The sequence below is a fragment of the Macaca fascicularis genome, chromosome 11 (assembly GCF_037993035.2).
Source record: "Macaca fascicularis isolate 582-1 chromosome 11, T2T-MFA8v1.1".
NCBI classification, from domain to species: Eukaryota; Metazoa; Chordata; class Mammalia; order Primates; family Cercopithecidae; genus Macaca; species Macaca fascicularis.
In genome coordinates this window covers 14214589-14233263 of record NC_088385.1, presented here as the reverse complement: position 1 = coordinate 14233263, position 18675 = coordinate 14214589, and the positions used below count along the sequence as shown (strand labels likewise).

The window sequence follows — 18675 nt, the reverse complement described above, 5'->3', positions numbered from 1 at the left end:
CATCTGGGGTCTCCTGGTTTTTGTTTTTATTAAGCTTTGAAAATGTGCTGTGTTCCAGACCTATGGCTAGCTTCTGGGGAGACACAGAGGAGTCAGGCTGAGCTTCTTATTTAGGTGTTTATAGCCTAGTATTCTATGACTCTATAGTACACGCTGTTGTAGCAAAGTATTTTTGGAATGTCATAACTGGTTTCTCCTCTGATGATGCTTTCTTTAGTGATGGGTCTAGCTGTTTTGGCCCTCTTCAAGTGAAACAGCTGTATTTTGTTATATGTCTTATTCCAGAGGTTTCTGGCTTTAAGATGGAATCAGCCAATTCTACACTTTACCTGGAAGTTTATTTTTCCATGTCTGCCATAATTGTTAGATATCCAATTTTCTGATTTTTTTTCTACTCCTTCCTCCCTCATTTTCACATAAAGGCCATTGGTATATTAGCTACTGAAATGAAGAGGGAGAATTATACATTCTTTGACCCTATTACTGTAACTACAGTTTTTTCCACTGTGAGCTCATTGTCTAAAATTCTTTGACTAATAAAGAAAGATTTCAGATCAACTGATTGTGCCTTTATTTAGGGCTGCTGTGGTGATGATATCTTGATATCACATGCTTTAGGGTTGCTCTAAATCCAGTTCCTGCTATGCATTTAATGTGGAGATGGAAGAATTTACTTTTAATGTCTTCGACACCTCAAAGAGAGCAGAAAAGCTCCTCCCACAGAAATTGATAATGTTCTGTGGTGGAAAGAAGACTGGGTTTAGAGTCAGATTTTAGTTCCAACTCTTCTATATGTCCTTGGTAGATGATGATGGTGATATTAATAATATCAGCAATTTATTGAGTACTTGCTAAACACTCAGTACTTACTAACTTCAGGGATGTTCCTAATCTTTACCACAGCCCCTTCAGGTTGGTTTTATGCTCATATCACATATGGAGAAAATGAGGCATAGAGGCATTAAGAAATTTGCCTAGAGGTCAGACAATTTTACCTAACCTTTCTGAACTTCATTTTTCTTCTCATTAAAATGAAGGTATTGGGCTGGCCTCTACATTTAGTTCTATTCTAATGATCTTAAGTTTATTGATCTTAAGATCAAAAACTTAAGAGTTTTTAACTTCTATAAGCCTGGGGTTTTACAGATAGGGACCCCACCATGACAATTTTAGGGTGTGTTGGTTTCAGGTGGTAATAATGAAAAGTAAGGTCAGGTGTCCTGGAAATCTGCGTTTATCAGGACTCCAGAAACTTTCCTTTCGGACTCCCTGTTTTTCTTGGTTTTTGTTTTTGTTTTTTGGGGCATGAAAATGCCATCAACTGAGACAATGTAGCCAATATTTGTTCCTTAAAAACATATCAGCATAAAGTCCTAAAGATATTCAACAAAACTGCGTTCCCACCTACCTCAAGGGATGTTGGGAGGCTCAGATAAGATAATGCTTGGAAATGATTACAAAACTTGTCAAATTCTGTACAAATGCAAGACATTATTGGCACTGTCCTGGTATTTCACGGTTAAGAAGCTGGTGGGACTAGTTTTCCCATTTGATTTCTATGCAAATTGTACGTAGGAAGCCTTCTCTGGTTAGTGCCTATGCTGATTAAAGGGCAAGATGCTCTCAGCTTTGTTCAAGACACAGCAACCTCCATAAACATACCTCCAGGATGTTTGGTTACCAGCCAGTGTTGTCAGGTGTAGCATGCCATTACATTTCCCGTTAAATTTTCCTACCTGATTAATAATTTAAAATGTAGTAGTGCTAAATTCCTTCTGGTTTAATCTAAAATGCTGCTTGAGTTGTGATTTCGAATTCTGTTCTATTGCAGGCTTCTCTTTATCCCCATCCTTATCATCTATCTTTATCTTCTTGCATGGACAAGTAGAATCTATTCTTGAATTTTCTGGGCTCCCTTTTCTGGCTTCTTGGATCTTTGGGCTTGTGTAACACATAATGTTCTCATTTTGGGAACATCCATTGCTGGATCACACAGAATTGGTGTCATAAGGTGGCCCACTGAATTGAGAACAGAGAATATCTTTTTTTAATGTTAATCTGTCTCTCTTTTTTAAAAAAATTATTTTAAGTTCTGGAATACACATGCAGGGTGTGCAGGTTTGTTGCATAGGTAAACTTGTGCCATGGTGGTTTGCTGCATCTATCAACCCATCACCTAGGTATTAAGCCCAGCATGCATTAGCTATTTTTCCTGATGTTCTCTCTCCCTCTCCCCACCTCCACCTGACAGGCCCCAATATGTGTTGTTCCCCTACTGTGTCTATGTGGAGAACAGAGAATATCTTAAAAAGTTGACTTGATAATATTTATTTCTTCTATCTTTTCATTTATTGATTTATTTATGCAGTGAGTATTTTATTGATCTCCCACTATAAGAATACAAATGGAGATAGAGAAAAAGAGATTGATCTCACTGGGTAAGATCCCAGCTAGCAGGATGCAAGAGAGCTGAGGAGCAGAATTGGAAAAGGATTATCATTCCTTGTGCCCATTCTTGCCCTCCATCCTATCAGACTTTGGGAGGCCCCGGGCAGTGGGGAAGGTAAGGAAAACCACTGGTAAGGCTCGTACTATTCTCCCGAGAAGAAAATGAATATCATACATAGGCCCGACTCTATAACTAGGCCAGGAGGTAAAAGGCTAACCACAGAAGTCACGTACAACAAAACATCTGGAGTGACCAGCGGGTTGAAATGTAGTAGGTATGCAATCACTGTTTGTCATGTGATGCAAATGAACTCCTAGTAGAAGTGGTGTTAGTAATCCATGAATTAGTCAATATCAAATATAGTTGTGGATGATGGAGAAGGGATGGGAGCAGAAGAACTGGGAGGAGCCCAGGAGAGAATGTACCCAGATTGCTACTAGAAATATCCGGGAATTTCTTATGGAAAGAAGGAGAAATGGGACAGAATTTTGAGGACCAAGAAGAAGACTTGGAAATAATTTGATAATTTGGTTGTTCCTTCCCTTCCTCTCTTTCTCTCTCTCTCTCTCTCTTTTTCTTTCTTCCTTTCTTTCTTGTCTCGCTCTGTCACTCAGACTGGAGGGCAGTCGAAGCCATCTTGGCTCACTGCAACCTCCGTCTCCCGGGTTCAAGTGATTTTCCTGCTTCAGTCTCCCAAATAGCTGGGATTACAGGCATGCGCCACCATGCCTGGCTAATTTTTGTATTTTAGTTAGAGATAGGGTTTCACCATATTGGCCAGGTTGGTCTCAAACTCCCAATCTCAAGTGATCCACCTGCCTCAGCCTCTCAAAATGTTTTTCCTTTCCTTTCCTTTCCTTTCCTTTCCTTTCCTTTCCTTTCCTTTCCTTTCCTACTTTCTTTCTTTCTTGTTTTTTTGACAGATTGGAATGTAGATAATCACAGATGTGGTCATATCTCACGGCAGCCTTGAACATCTGGTCTTGAGTGATCCTCCTGTTTGTCTTTTAAATAGCTGGGACTATAAGGGCCCATAGGATGCTCAGCAATTTGGTGATTTCATGTAGCCCCTGCGTACACTGGGGTTTGATCACAGCAGCTCCCTGGTGGCCCTAGGGGGTTGGAGGACGTATAGAAGGTTTTCTTTGTCATTCATGTCGAGTAACTGCTCATATAAGGCTCCTGTTGAGGCACCTTAATCAAAATCATAAGGGCCTGGGGGGCAAAACCAAACCAAACCAAACAAAAAATACCCACAAGACCTGCCAGGAACTCCCATGATTAAGCATTTGGTGATTTCTTGCTGTTCTTAAAAAATATTTTTATGTAAATGTCAAATACCTGTGCCTTAAGCAAGAGAACTTGCAAGCTTACATGCTTCCAGTTGGACTTCCTAGTAAAAATAGAAAAGGAAAGTGAACAAGGCGTTTGCTGTTATGGGCTGCTTTTCATGGAAGCAAAGATTGGAAGAAGTTGAGATTGTATTGGTTTTAGTTACTTGGAAACAAATTAGAATTTTCTTTGCCTTTTTCCTTTTCCAACTGTCAGTATAAAATAAATTAGGAAAATGTGCTTGCATTTGCCCATAAGTGATGGCAAAAAAAGTGAGACATTTTGGGTTTCCAACAGAAAAAACGAGGAAGGAGATACCTTCTAGTATTTCCAGAGAAACCTTATTGACAGCAAATCCTGTGCTGATAGAGGCTCCCCAGCAGTTATTGTCCATGAAGTCTGGTATGCTGTGTTAAAAATTATGAGAGTGCTGTTTTGGAGTCAACTCCTGCACTGGGTCCCTACGGTCCAGACTAAAAATCAAAATAGTGTCCCTCACGTTGAAGTTCCGTGGCATCCAATCAAATGAAGGCATTGATTGGATGCCATCATTGATTGATGAGCAAATGAGTTGCTTTCTGACCTGAAAAATCCAGAGAGAGGGATTACAGTCTAATTTCCCAAACAGCCCAGTTTCAACTGGCAGAGTAATAAAGCTTTCTCTGTTTCAATCCTTACCAAAAAGAAAAAGGAAAAAAGCAACCCAAGATTATACAATCAGTTATTTCTCTATTGTTCTGTTTCTTGGTACCTTCATTACAAGGAAAGCAACTTTGAAATCACCAGTTGCTTTCTGTTCTTTGTTTCTGCTTTATTTAGCCCTTCTCTGTCTATAAAACCACACTCCTCTGCTTGGCTTATTGGAACACTTATTCTATTTTGTGGAATAAAGTGTTGGCTGATTCTAGAATTGCAAATAAGCCAATTAATATTTTTAAATTGTTGGAATTTTATCTTTTGCCTGTTGAGGTGTGGAAAGAATTCTGAAGGCCTTCGTTTTATCTCTTGGTGTGCTAACCTTGGGCAAGTCACTTACTACCTTGGGTTTCCATTTTCTTATTTAGCATTCAATACTTAACTATCTACATATGGAGGTGGCAGTGTCCTGGGAGCTTATTTATAGAATGATATTGATATGCACTCTGCCAATCTCTCAGAAATGGCATCAGAATAAATTTGGATTTGAAAGCCCTGTGAAACGTTCATAAATCTCCTGTATCTCAGAACAAAAGGCCACAAATCAAAGAGGGAAGTTCTTGCCTCATTTAAGACTGGACTTATAATAACAAAACATTTCATTCAATTAGTGGCAACGTGAAGAAAGATCAGATTGGAGATTTTCATCATAGCAAGCTTGATTTGGTGCAAAGAAATGCAAGAGGTCAAACCTGTGGGTTGATTCAACTAAAGAAAAATCTCTTTCTCGGATTCCTATAGTCTTGCCATAATCTAAAATGTCTCCTTACTGACAGAGGCTTTAGATATCGTTTCCCTCCTCTCCTTCCTTCTTTGTGAAGCAATTAATGGACACTATGCTAGATTCTGGGATTAATCTATGCAGATTAGTTTGGGCTACTCACGATATACGAATAGTGTAGCTCACTAACACTGTACTAACACTGCCTTGGACAGGATAGAAGTTTGTTTCTCTGATTTCTTATGATGGCTTTTTTCCGTGAATCCTTTCTTTATATATTCTCTGCCATCCCTATGGTGTTGCCCTCATGCAAATGGTGTAAGGTGACACCCTACCACACCCACATCTCATAAGGCAGAAAAGGAGGAAAGTGGAGGTGAAGGGTATGCTCTTCCCTCTAGGGATGAAACTTAGAGGTTGCACATGGTAGTTCTGCTTATATTGCCTGGAGGCTGGGAAATGCATCTTCATATTGGGGAGCCATGTGCCCAGCTAACATTAGGGATTCTGTTCCTCTGAGAGAGAAGAGGGAATGGGACAACCAAAAACCTGGGATGCTAACAAGAACGACTCTTGGTTCCTTCCTAAGAATTGCTTACTTTAGTGAGAGAAAACAGAAGTCTAAATAGGTAATTAAACATATATTAAATATATATGTGTTTAGAGATGGCGTTTCACTATGTTGCTTAGGCTGGACTTGAACTCCTGGGCTCTAGTTATCCTCCTGTTGTAGCCTCCCAAGTAGCTGGGATTATAGGCGTGTGCCAAGGAGCCTGGCTTGACTTTCTTCTTTCTCTAACTTGTTCCCTTTGCTGATTTTTCCTCTATACCCCTAAATGTAAGAATTTCCCTAGACTGGAATTTTGCCTGGTTCAGGTAAGGCCTGCTCCTCCTGTCTTTCTATATCTCCCTTGGAATCACATGTACCACTTTGGTGACAGCAGTTTTAAGCAAATGGCTCATACATCTCTATGCATAAAACAAAATCATGATTGTCAATCAAAATTCCCTGGACCTCAGTTTCATATTTTTTTGCCACCGGTGGGGTATTTCCATCAAGGTTCTCTTAAGGTAACTTAATTGCCAGTAGGCAAACTCATCTTGCCTACCCCTTCTGCAAATCTCCTCACCAACATCCTGTTCCTCACAACACCACTCAGAAACTGACTCCTGGTTTGCTTTATTGGAATACATCACTGGAATAATTCAGGCTTCACAAGGTAGAGTTATCTTTTCTTTTCCCTGGACCCTGGCTCTCCATATTGTACATTAAACATAAATTGCTGATCACAGTGCTGGCTTTCATCACTGTAATCTTGCTATTCAGTGCTTTGCCCATGCTATTGTTATGTTCCTCTTCTCGGCTTTAAATTTTTGTTCACTACCTGTCTTCCTACAAGATAATTTGATTTGGCTTAATTTGCTAAAAAAGTCTTCACTAATAGGCCATTATGCATTGATGAGGCAATTCTCTTTGACCTTCTATTTCAAAGTGGACGTTTCGTAATATGGCCTCAACCTTCCATAATCTCCGCATTTCCTCTTAAGACATATTAGACTAATTGCCGTTCCTGGATGTGTCCTCCACTCTCCTATCTCTGCCTCTATGTGTATTTACATGACTGTTCCTTCTTCCTGATAACCTGCCCTGTTTTACCCTGATGAAATCTTATCCATTTTAAGGGCCAATTAAAATATCACATTCTTTTGAAAGTTCCCCTAAACTTCTGTAAGCCAGCAATACATTTGGCGTTAGAGGCAGTAACTAACTTGTCTTCGTGTTGCTAGTGTCTGGCAACCCCTGGGGGTACAAATGTAGAAGCAGTAATCAGCAAGTCTGCTCAAATGTTAGAAGTGATGCTAACGTTTGACTTCCTCAGAGGTTATATTGTCTAACCTTTCCATTCCCCTCAAATGGATTGTGTGATTCTTGGAGGTAGGGTCCATTCAACTCTGTATCCTCAGTAGGATTTGTCTCACTTAATATTCGGTCAATTCAATATTGGTTTAACATAATTGTTTGGGTGATGGTAATGGTGGTGATTTTCTTGGAATGAGTAGGGGACAAGTCACTTAGTCAGGGGGACTGTAACACTACTCAAAAGAGCCACCATTTCAGACTCTTCCTAAGAAACCAAGGATATATTTTTAAGAAAGAGTGTCTTACTACACTAGTTTTAAGAGAGGGTAGAAGACAATACTGCCTGGAGGAAATTCTAGTGATCAAGACAGAAAATAGATTTTGTATACAAAATATTTTGTGATGTTTTTGTGTAGGATTGTGCTGGGGGGTTATCAAATCTAATAATGAGCTTCCTAGCTTCCTTTATCCACTTCCCTAGCTTCCTTTATCCATCTTTAAACCTGCATTCAGCTTTACCAAGGTGAGTGTTGGAGTGGTTAAGAGGAGGCTTATCTGTAAGGAAAATAGTGGTGGATAAAATTCCATGGTGTATTTCTATTAAACCTTTTGGAGAGGTCAGCAAAAGATACATTAACTCTTTTCTGACATTTCCTTATGCAACTCAAAATGCGATAAGAGAAACCGAAGTTTCTTCAATTCACCGTCTTCTACCTCTCACCATGATCCCTATCCCAGTTCAGTGATAAAGAAGAAGCAGTTGTTTAGAAATGGGTCATTAGGAGAGTGGATGAAATCTCCTGGTTCAAATCTTACATTGATGCAATTCTGTTAAGCTTCAATGCCTGTTTTTAAAACATGTGAGTTAGTTTGGTTCAATGATTATGGCCAAGGCATCTGATTGGATAACATAATGTCATGAAGTTGTATGGCTTTGGCCCCTGCCCTTAAAACTTTTAGGATAGTCGAGGCAGAGACATAAGAAACGGATTAATCCCAACTAGCAGAGTCATTATTCTTAACACCAGATGATGGGTAGCGATATGCTTGAATAGAGAAAAAAAATGGGGCTCTACTCCAAGCCATACTGCCTGTATTTATTCCTGCCTCTACCTCCTACTTGCTCTGTAACTTTGGGCAAGTTACCTAATTTCCTTGTGCCTCAGTTTCTTCATTAGTAAACTGATGCTGTAATAATACTTTATATGCTATTTAGGATTATTGTGAGGGTTAAAATGAGTAAATATTTGTAAAGTACTCAGAATTTGTAAAATACTTACAATAGTGCCTGGGACATAGTAATTGCTATGTAGTCATTATTACTTGTTGTAACTGTTAAAAATGGTTTTATTGCAGTAAAAAAAATCCATAACCCTAAATTTTGCCACTTAACTTCTTTTAAGAGTATAGTTCAGTTATGTTAAGTATATTCACGGTGTTGTGCAACGCAGAGATCTCCTGAAGTTTTTCATCTTGCAAAACTAAAAGTCTATACCCATTGAACAGTAATTTTTCCTTCCCCCAGCCCTTGACACCCACCTTTCTACTTTCCATTTTTATGAATTTGACTACTTTAGATACCTCACATAAGTGGACTCATGCAGTCCTGGTCTTTTTGTGACTGGCTTCTTTCATCTAGCATAATGTTCTCAAAGTTTATCCATGTGACCATGCTTGTTCATCCATATGACCTTGTTCATAGCATAGGAAAGGATTCTTTCCTTGTTAAAGGCTGAATAATAATCCGTCATATGTATATACCACATTTTTAACTTCGTTCATCCATAGATGAACATCTGAGTTGCTCTACTTCTTGGCTATTGTGAATAATGCTGCAATAAAGAAGAATATGTAAGGATCTTTTCAAGATACTGATTTCTTCTTGGGGCAGTGGCTCACACCTGTAATCCCAGCACTTTGGGAGGCCAAGGCAGGTGGATCACTTGAGACCAGGAGTTTGAGACCAGACTGGTCAACATGATGAAACCCTGCCTCTACTAAAAATACAAAAACTAGCCAGGCATTTTGGCAAACACCTGTAATCCCAACTACTCAGGAGGCGGAGGCATGAGAATCCCTTGAACCAGGGAGGCAGAGGCTGCAGTGAGCCTAGATTGCACCACTGCACTCCAGCCTGGATGACAGAGTGAGACCATGTCTCAAAAAAAAAAATCCTGATGTTGAATATCTGTCCAGAAGAGGGATTGCTGGATTATATGGTAACTCTATTTTTAATTTTTCGAGAAACCTCTATATTGTTTTCTGCAGTGGCTGCTCCAGTTTACATTCCCACAGCTGTGTACAAGGACTCTAATTTCTCCACATCCTTACTAACACTTGTTATTTTCTGTTGTTTTGAAAGTGGCCATTCCAATAGGTCTGAGGTGATAGCTCATTGTTATAATTATTGCATTTCTTATCGATCAGCTGATAGAAATCCTCCTTGCCCTGCTGTCCCATCACCATGGTTTAAAAGAGTCTGACCTAGAGTTTAAAATATCTAAGAGACAAAGACAGGAATCAGTCTCAAAATTGCCCACGAGGATGTGTGCTAAGTCTAAGAGAAAACATAGGTCCTAAAACTTCATTTAAATCCACTGAAATCTCTTCATGGTGTACCACAGTGTGTTTTCTTCCTTGTTCGTTCACTACCAGGCAAGGCTTTTGGCTACATCTTAAGAGTTATAATTCTTTTCGTCCTCCCCTCCTTCCTCTTTCTTTTTATTTTTAGTATGGGGGTTTAAACTCTGGGAATTCATTTCCTAAAACAGCTAAAATTTTAGAAAGCCAACTTTTTGAGCATATGTCATGGTGAGGGCACTTTGCCCCACATCTAATCAGTCACCAAGTCCCTTTAATTTCACCTTCATAAAGTCTTTAATACTTTTCAGGCCCAGGGCTACCATGCTGCTTAACCCATACTGGCTCTTGCCTGTGAAGTGCCGTCACTGACCTGCTCTCTGTTTGTGCAGGTTTGGTTAGTCTTCCTAAAGCACGGCTCTTACCATGCCAAGCATTGACTTCACATTCTCAATGACTGTTTTGCCAGCAGAATAATGACTCAACTCTTCAGTTTTTGAAGATCTCCTTGGTCTGCTCCCCAGTGTCATTTCAGACTGTCACAACCTCCTCTTCCGCTGCCCTCTTCTTGTCACCCTCTCATTGTAGTCTCCAGTCACATGCTTTTCTTTAATGAGGGTAATTACTCTGATAGTTTTACTTCATTCTTTAAGGTCCATCTCAAGTTATAATAATCATATATTATATGTAATATATATAATATAATATGTAATATATATTATATATTACATATATATAATATGTAATATAATCATTGATCATTTACTATATGTTAGTTACCAATTGATATGGATCAGTTCATTTAATTCTCACAATGACCCCATGAAGAGATTACTATCATCACCTGCATTTTGCAGACGAGAAAAACTGGACAGAGTAATTTGGGCAAGCTCAAGGTCTCCCAAGGACCTGGGTTCGTGTCCAGACAATCTGAGTCTAGAACCCAAGATTTTAGCCACTGCTGAAAGGTTGCATTTGACAGTGTCTTCTCACCTACCCCTTGTTAGGATTCAGTACAGATGAATAATCATTTATTTGGCACCAGGACTCTATAATAGACTTTGTAGAAATAAGGCAATGCAAAGTTGATTAAGATGGTTCTAGTCATCAGTGGTTCATAATGTAGGAATTAATAGGTTCTTCCTCTGTGTTCCCCAAATTTATTACAGTTCACATGACATGACACCTTGAACATTGCTATTCATGCACATTTTTGTCTTCCCCAATGCATGATTAGTTCTTCTTGCCCAGGGACCTTTCTGTCTATACCTAGAAACACGTTTACTGAATTCAAGCAAATCCTACTCATATTTTCATTTGTTGCATTTTCCCCATGGAACTTTCCAGGATCATGCTTCTGCATGTTCCCACCAGAAAACAGTATCATCAAGTTACTAGGGACCTGAGACTTTTTCATCTTCAGCCCCTAATAAAAACAGCTAATGTCTACTGTGCATTTCCCTTATTGTAGGCATTTTGCGTGAATAAATTAACCTCACAACAACCCCAACAAAGTGAAACCTATTTTTATCTCGATTGTATGGATGAGAACTGAAGTACCATGACTTCAGTAACTTGCCAAAGGTCACCTAAGTATTACTGGCAGAGGCAGGATTTACAGCCAGGCTGTTGCATCCCAGATCTATGAGGTTAATCTCCCTGCCCAGTGCCTCTTCTGCCTCAGTCATTGCATTTCACAGTGACTTTGCAAACATTTGTTAAAAAAAAAAAAGGCCTTTTTGTACCGCTGGCACATGATTAGATTTCTTAGTATCTTGTTTTGACCTGTCTTTGTATTATATATTTTCTGACTTACTCTGATTCTAACTGCGGTGGCTTACGCCTGTAATCCCAGCTCTTTGGGAGGCCGAGGTGGGCAGATCATGAGGTTAGGAGATCGACACCATCCTGGCTAACATGGTGAGACGCTGTCTCTACTAAAAATACAAAAAATTAGCCAGGTGTGGTGGTGCACACCTGTAGTCCCAGCTACTCAGGAGGCTGAGGCAGGAGAATCGCTTGAACCCGTGGATGTTGCAGTGAGCCGAGATTGTGCCAGTGCACTCCAGCCTGGGCAAAAGAGAGAGAATCCATCTTAAAAAAAAAAAAAAGAATCAATTTTTGGCCTTCCTTCGAATTTCCCAAGGTACTGAGTGTAATAGCTGGGTCACTGAACAGATACTTGAAACATGCTTGATCTCATACTAGGACACAGGGCTAACCTTTAGCCATATCTAATCTGTGGTAGAGGTGGAAGGCCCAGTTCATAGGACTTTTGCCTCATTCTAGGCTCCCTATTCCCCGGGGAAGAAATTTGAGTCTTGGTGTCTGGAAACTATTCCCTAAGGCAGGATGATAGTTGGGGTTTGGACTGAAAGAAGCACCTTGCTCTGGTTCACATGCCTGGAGGCATGCTGGCAGGTGCTGCACAGCTTGGTTCTTAAGGGGGTGGGTGTCACAGTGGCAGGATATGCCCCAGCTCAACCCACTTTCCAGAATCTGATCTCACTCTGGAGGAGGTAGGTGCAAAAACTTTTGAGTTTCTTTGGTGCTGTCAAAAAAACTTTCCATATTTTCTGTGAGGTCTACCTATGGTATTAATTACAGATCAATTTAATATAATCAAACTAATACCACATATTTTCCAGAAAGAAGGATGGTGGTGAGTTTATTATTTTTCTGCTTTCACTGGCTCAAACCTGTGATGATTTTTTTTGGTCTGTTTTTCTTTTGTTCTTTGTTTTTTTTTGAAACAGACTCTTGCTCTGTCACCTAGGCTGGAGTGCAGTGGTACAGTCTCAGCTCATTGCAGTCTCCACCTCCTGGGCTCAAGTGATTCTCCCACGTTAGCTTCTGTAGTAGCTTGGACCATAGGTGTGTGCCACCGCGTCTGGCTAATTTTCTTTTTTAAAGTATTTTAACTTTTATTTTAGGTTCTGGGTATGTACAGATTTGTTTTATAGGTAAACTCGTGATTCAGGGGTTTGGTGTACAGATTATTTCACCACCTGGTCACTAAGGCAGTTTTAGTTTGTTTTTTTTTTTCTGAACCCCTCCCTCCTCCCATCCTTTCACTCGAGTAGGCCTCAGTATCTGTTATTCCCCTCAATGTGTCCATGTGTTCTCATTACTTAGTTCCCACTTATAAGTGAAAACATGAGTTTTATGGTTTTCTATTCCTGTATTAGTGTGCTAAGGATAATGACCTCTAGCTCCATTCAGGTTCCTGCAAAGGACATTATCTCATTCTTTTTTATGGCTGCATAGTATTCCATGGTGTATATTTACCACATTTTCTTTATCTAGTAGGCTGTTGATGGGCATTTTGGTTGCTTCTATGTCTTTGCTATTGTGAATAGTGCTGCAATGAACATATGCATTGTCTTTATAATAGAACAATTGATACATCTTTGGTTATATACCCAGCAATGGAATTTCTGGGTCAAATGCTATTTATTTTTTGTGGAGATGGGGTCTCCCTATGTTGCCTGGGCTAGCCTTGAACTCCTAGGCTGCAGCAATTCTCTTACCTTAGCCTCCCAAAATGCTGGGATTACAGGCACAAGCCACTGTACCCAGGTGTTTTGTTCTATTGAGACAGGGTCTTGCTGTGTTGCCCAGGCTGGAGTGTCTGATCATAGCTCACTGTACCCTCAAACTCCTGAGCTTGAGGGATCCTCCCACCTCAGCCTCCCAAGTAGCTGGGACTGCAGGCATGTGTCTCTGCATCTGGCCATTTTTAATTTTTTTTTTTTACAGAGATGGGATCTTGCTTTGTTGTGCAGGTTGGTCTCAAACTTTTGTCCTCAAGGGACCCATCCACCTTGGCCTAGGATTACAGGTATGAACCACTGCACCCGGCCAATAATTTGTTTAATTCTAGTGCTTCCTTTATAGAAGACCATATGAGATCACAGACTAGTAACCAGAAGTCTAGTTATTAATTTATCAATAAACATCTTTATCAATTCCTATGTGCCAGACCCTGCTAGATACTGAGAAAACTTCAGAGGAAAAGAAAAGAGCACACTTGTACCTTCTTTTTAAGATGGTGAAGAAATCTGAAAATAAAATGATAGCTGCCTTTGACATTTGAAAAGTAAAGAAGGACTTAATTTTATATATATGGCACCTCAAGAATAAATTTGGGGTAAACAGTTTGAAATTATAAGAAGGCATATTTCAACTAGTGGAAAGAATAATTGTCCATATATGAACTATTCCTCTCAATGTACCAAGTTCTCCATCACTAGGGCTGAGAGACCACTTGACAGGTATGCTGTATATGAGGGAAAAGCATTCTTCTATTCAACAAAAAGACCTTGCATGTCTGTTGAGATGGACACCATTGAAGATACCTTCACACCATGAAATTAAACGATTCTATTATACTTGATAGCATATGTGAGACAGCCAAGTGTAGAGAATTACCCGGAGAAACTCCAACCCGCCTTTGCACTGGGAGGAGTGTGCGCTGGGGTGGAGCCTTGGGAAGTTCGTGCTGTTTTGCAGGGTGTTGGAGCCTGACCTCTTCTGTTTCGGGGTGTGGTAACCTGGGATTCAATCTGTGAGGTGGGAAAACTGGCTAGCAGGATTCTTGCTTTGCTCAGAGTCCCTGTCCCCCTTTCTTTCCTCTTTGTGCAATGAATTACATTGTTCTCACCCTTCAAAGTGCCTGTGAGCCTAATATTTCATGGCTGTGTGGCAAGAACCAGGCTTAGCTAAACTAAGGAGAAAGTCCTACAACATGTGTAAAAAGCCAAGGAAGTAAAAACAGTTTATTAATGTAACAACAGATAACTAATATAATAACTACAGGCCAGGTGCAGTGGCTCACACCTGTGATCCCAGCTCTTTGGGAGGCTAAGGTGGGTGGATTGCTTGAGCCCAGGGAGTTCAAGACCAGCCTGGGAAATATGGCAAAACTGTCTCTAAAAAAATAGAAAAATTAGGCGGTCCTGGTGGTGTGAGCCTGTAGTCTCAGCCACTAGGGAGGCTGAGGTTGGGGGATTGCTTGAGCTTGGGAGGTGGAGTTTGCAGTCAGCTGAGTTCACACCACTGCATCCCAACGTGGGTGACAGAGTGAACCCTGTCTCCCCCCAGAAATTATATATATATATAAAATATATTTAATAACTACAATTTCTTTAAATAAAAACCCTGCATTTGTAACCTTACAGTTTCATTAGCTCTCACCCCAGCAAGGCCAGGTTTCCCTCTGGGACCCACTGTGTCCATTACCTACAAATGCTCAGTGGGTGAGAAAGAGCAGCACATCTCCATGAGGGGAGAGCAAATTGCTCCCGTGTTTCAACATAGGGGTCACCAGGCAGCTATCCTTTCCCTGACTCTGGTTGAAATTGAGGCAATGAGATGGCCCTATGACATTTGGATGGACATCTAACGTGGTGTTCCTATTTTTAAGTGGTCAGGAAGAAGTCAAAGCTTCTAGAGGAGGTGGGTTACTCCTGCCCCTTAACTCCTCAGTCCAGTTCTCCTCTAGGACCTCAGAGACTCCACTTTGCACATTTGCAAGTCAGTTCTTGCACTTTTCCATGGTTGAAAATATTCTTATATTGTTGCCAGTGCAGGTAAAATTCTCCCTTTTTCCACTGGCCTGTAACTTACTGCATTATTGTCTCATTTGAGTCCTATGTTTGCTGAGGTTATTGTCTGCAGATTTTTTTTTTTTATCAGCTTCTTGCTTCACTAGCTCCTGACTATTGTGTTTGGGTTACACTTAATTGCACACGGCTTGCCAAGGAAACTGAGCTTACAGAAAAAGAAAATGTTCTCTAGTGTGCGTCCATTTTCCCCTTCCTTTAGAGTGAAGCCCTGTGAAGCGCCACATTTCACAGGTCAAAGCCAGCAGTGAGGAGAACACAGAGATAACTAGACTGGAAGGACAAATAAAGTGATTGAGAGCTTAGGCTCTAGGGATCTGGGTGCAGTGGCTCACTCCTGTAATCTTAGCCTTTTGAGAGGCCAAGGCAGCAGGATTGCCTGAGCCCAGGAGTTTGAGACCAGCCTGGGCAACATAACAAGACCCTTGTCTTTACAAAACATAAAATAACTAGTCTGGTGCAATGGCATGTACCTGCTGTCCCAACTCCTCGGGAGGCTGCAGCAGGAGGATCACTTGAGGCCAGGAGTGTGAGGCTGCAATGAGCTACGATTCTGCCACTGTACCCAGCCTGGGCAACAGAGTGAGATTCTGTCTCTGAAAGTAAACAAACAAACAAACAAACAAAATGAGAAGGCATAGTCTAGTTTCAGATTGCCAGTAGGTTTGTTTCCTTATTATATGACATTTACTGAGTGACTTCTCATAAATTAATGACCCTCTCTCTCTGGGCCATGGTTTCCTCATCTAGAAAAGGGGAATAATAAGATTGCCATATGTTTGGCATTAGGAAAAAGTAATGTATGCCTATGGCGTATATTACTCAATAAATATTGGGTACTATTATTATTATTATTACTGAGAGGTTTCTCTCAATATAATATTGTCAATCCTGTGGTTACTGAGGAGAAGGAATTCGCTGCAACATTCTAAGAAAACTAAGATTTAAAGGGAGTTTGACCCTGTGATGGGATTCATGCACATTAGCTAAAGACTTAATTGAGAGCTGAGGCTGACCAGGTGAGCTTGTCCCTTGTCCTTGCTTGTTTTCTCATGCCTAAAGTGCTACAGCCAGGGACACATTTCAGCTTGATACTGGCCCCAGGAGGACTGAAAAAGGCAGGAGCAGGAGCCAGGTCCGCAGAACCAAATAGCACTTAATGTTAATGACACTCCGGAGACTGACTATCTTTAGGCAAATCTGGAGTCACTTAATCTCTCAGCCTCAAGGTTCATCACCAGAAAAATAGCAATAATAATACCTAGTGCGTGGGATCATGGTGAGAATCAAATAAGATAGTAGCACACGTGGAATCATATAACATGTGGTTGTTGGTAGTAGTAACGTAGTAGTAGTTATCATGCTCAGCTACAATTTTCTTTCAGGGATCCCCCAGGGTTAGGACATAGTTTGCATTAGAGTGTTCCCTTAGAGTCAAAGTAGCCATCTGGCTCTCACTGGGATACTTGGTCCTGTCCTCTGACACAAAGCAGTATTTTGGAGGCTCAGTAAAGCAATTTCTGGTTCCAGCCTAGATGACAGTCTTGCAAACTTGGACCAGGAGGTGGGGGTCATCTCAGATATCTGGTGGAGAGAGAATTTCTCCTCTGCCCCTCAGAGAAGCAGATAAACAGGGCTCATGGTAATGGAGCAATGCAACCTAAGTTTAGAAAGGGACCTTATCAGAGGTTTCCTCCTAACATCCTCCCTGCTTCTCCCTTCCCCCAGTTCCCTTTTCTTCCCTTGCTCCTTGGGCATTCTCATTGTGTGAGCAAGGCTTTTTTTGTTGTTGTTGTTAACAACCACCTGGGAATGCCTCCTTCAGGGACAAGGGGCTGAGGGTTCTATAAAAGGCCAGCAGAGCTCTCTAGCTCTTACCCATACACACCACAGCTCCAGGGCCTGCCCACCTGCCTGCTCGGCCTACCTGCCTGCTCACCTTCCCAGCCTCCTACCCTCCCTGCTGACACCATGCTCAGGAAGGCCCTGATCTTCTCAGCCTTATGGGTCCTCGCTGTGACATTTCCCACTCTCCCCCCAGGTAAGTGCACCATGGGAGGTCTTTTGGAGAATGGGGCTAAAATTATTTGTGTGTGTGTGTGTGTGTGTGTGTACAGAAAGAGAGAAGGGGATTGGGGGGAGAGAGAGAGAGAGAGAGAGAGAGAGAGAGAGAGAGAGGCCTGCTATGAAAGTTGTAAAGCTGAATTGGGTAAGAATCATATGGATTTGGTCTTGAGATGGGATGGGTGGCTGAACTCGGAGGGCTTGAGTAATTGAGTGGCTAAGATAAGATTTGTGTTGTGTTTGAATTGACCTCATAAACATAATGGGCTGGGCCCGCTGTCGTTAGGGCACCTGATTAGAGAACTTCTGAGGTTTTTCTGTGGTCTCACTCCCTACTGGGTGCTGAAAAGGCATTACTCTATTTCTCTCAGGTTAAAAAGTCCCAGGAGGTATCCTCATTTGATGGTGAGGTGCGGTAAATTTCAGAGCACTTTAGCATCTATCTTGGTCACAGGCAGTGGACATGAGTAGGTCTGGAATGGAAACTTGTAAATCATGTTGAGAAAATAAAGAAATCGTTGTTCTTCATGAAACTTTCAGCTAAAAGCATTCTTTCCTGGTTCTACCTGAATGCAGGTCAATTTCTCAGGAGGAGGGGTGCTCATTCATTTGTATTGAAAAGGTTACTTCCCCCTCCTCTTCCTCTGGCTCTCCCCCCGGTAGCTCTCGGTGTGGGAGATGCTGGGTGTAGCTTGTTGACTGATACAAACTATGATAAAGCAAAGTGTCTACATTACAGAGCATGTAATCCTGGCCTCCTGGGCCCATGACCCGCTGCAGTGCCCCTGCATGTCATCCATCACTGTAGCCTAAGGGGAGCCTGGTTGTTGCTCAACAGACCCACACGTTTATGATGCTGATACGGTCAGCAAGCCCCAGAATGTCTGGCTTGTGCATTCTGTGAGACAGGGTGGAAAATAGTTAGACATGGTCCATTAAATGAAAAAATGGTAGGAGTAGCCCAGTTAGTGTCTATTTCATTCTTGCTCCATTCCTTAGAAATAGCTGGTTTCCTTGATCCTTAACCCCTTTTGGTTTTTGTTTTTTGCTTTCAGGAACCTGGAAGAAGTATAAAGGGGAGTCTTGGACTTTTTCTTCCAGTCTGACCAATACACATTTAGAGGCAGAATATCAAATGCTGACCCCTTGAAAGGAGGGTGGGTGGGGAGCTCTAAGCACCCTCCCAGGCAGCAGTTAGTCTACTGGACTTTCTAGCAGGTGACAGAAGAGAGGCTTGTGGTGAGACCACATTTGGTGTGGTCTGCCACATTATGTTCCATGTTTCTCCCAGAAAAAGATCTACCTAAGAGTGAAAATTCTCACTGGAAAGTACTTGCGCTGTTCTTTT

The 18675-nt window shown here is 41.2% G+C and overlaps 1 long non-coding RNA gene across 1 annotated transcript in view; it reads right to left on the bottom strand.

Moving 5' to 3' along the window:
• Nucleotides 1-18675, bottom strand: part of LOC135966081 (uncharacterized) — a 217079-nt gene that overhangs the window by 14542 nt on the left and 183862 nt on the right. Inside the window, exon 2 of the long non-coding RNA XR_010579188.2 lies at nucleotides 15737-15859. This is a non-coding gene — a long non-coding RNA (uncharacterized lncRNA). The remainder of the gene's footprint in view (nucleotides 1-15736; nucleotides 15860-18675) is intronic.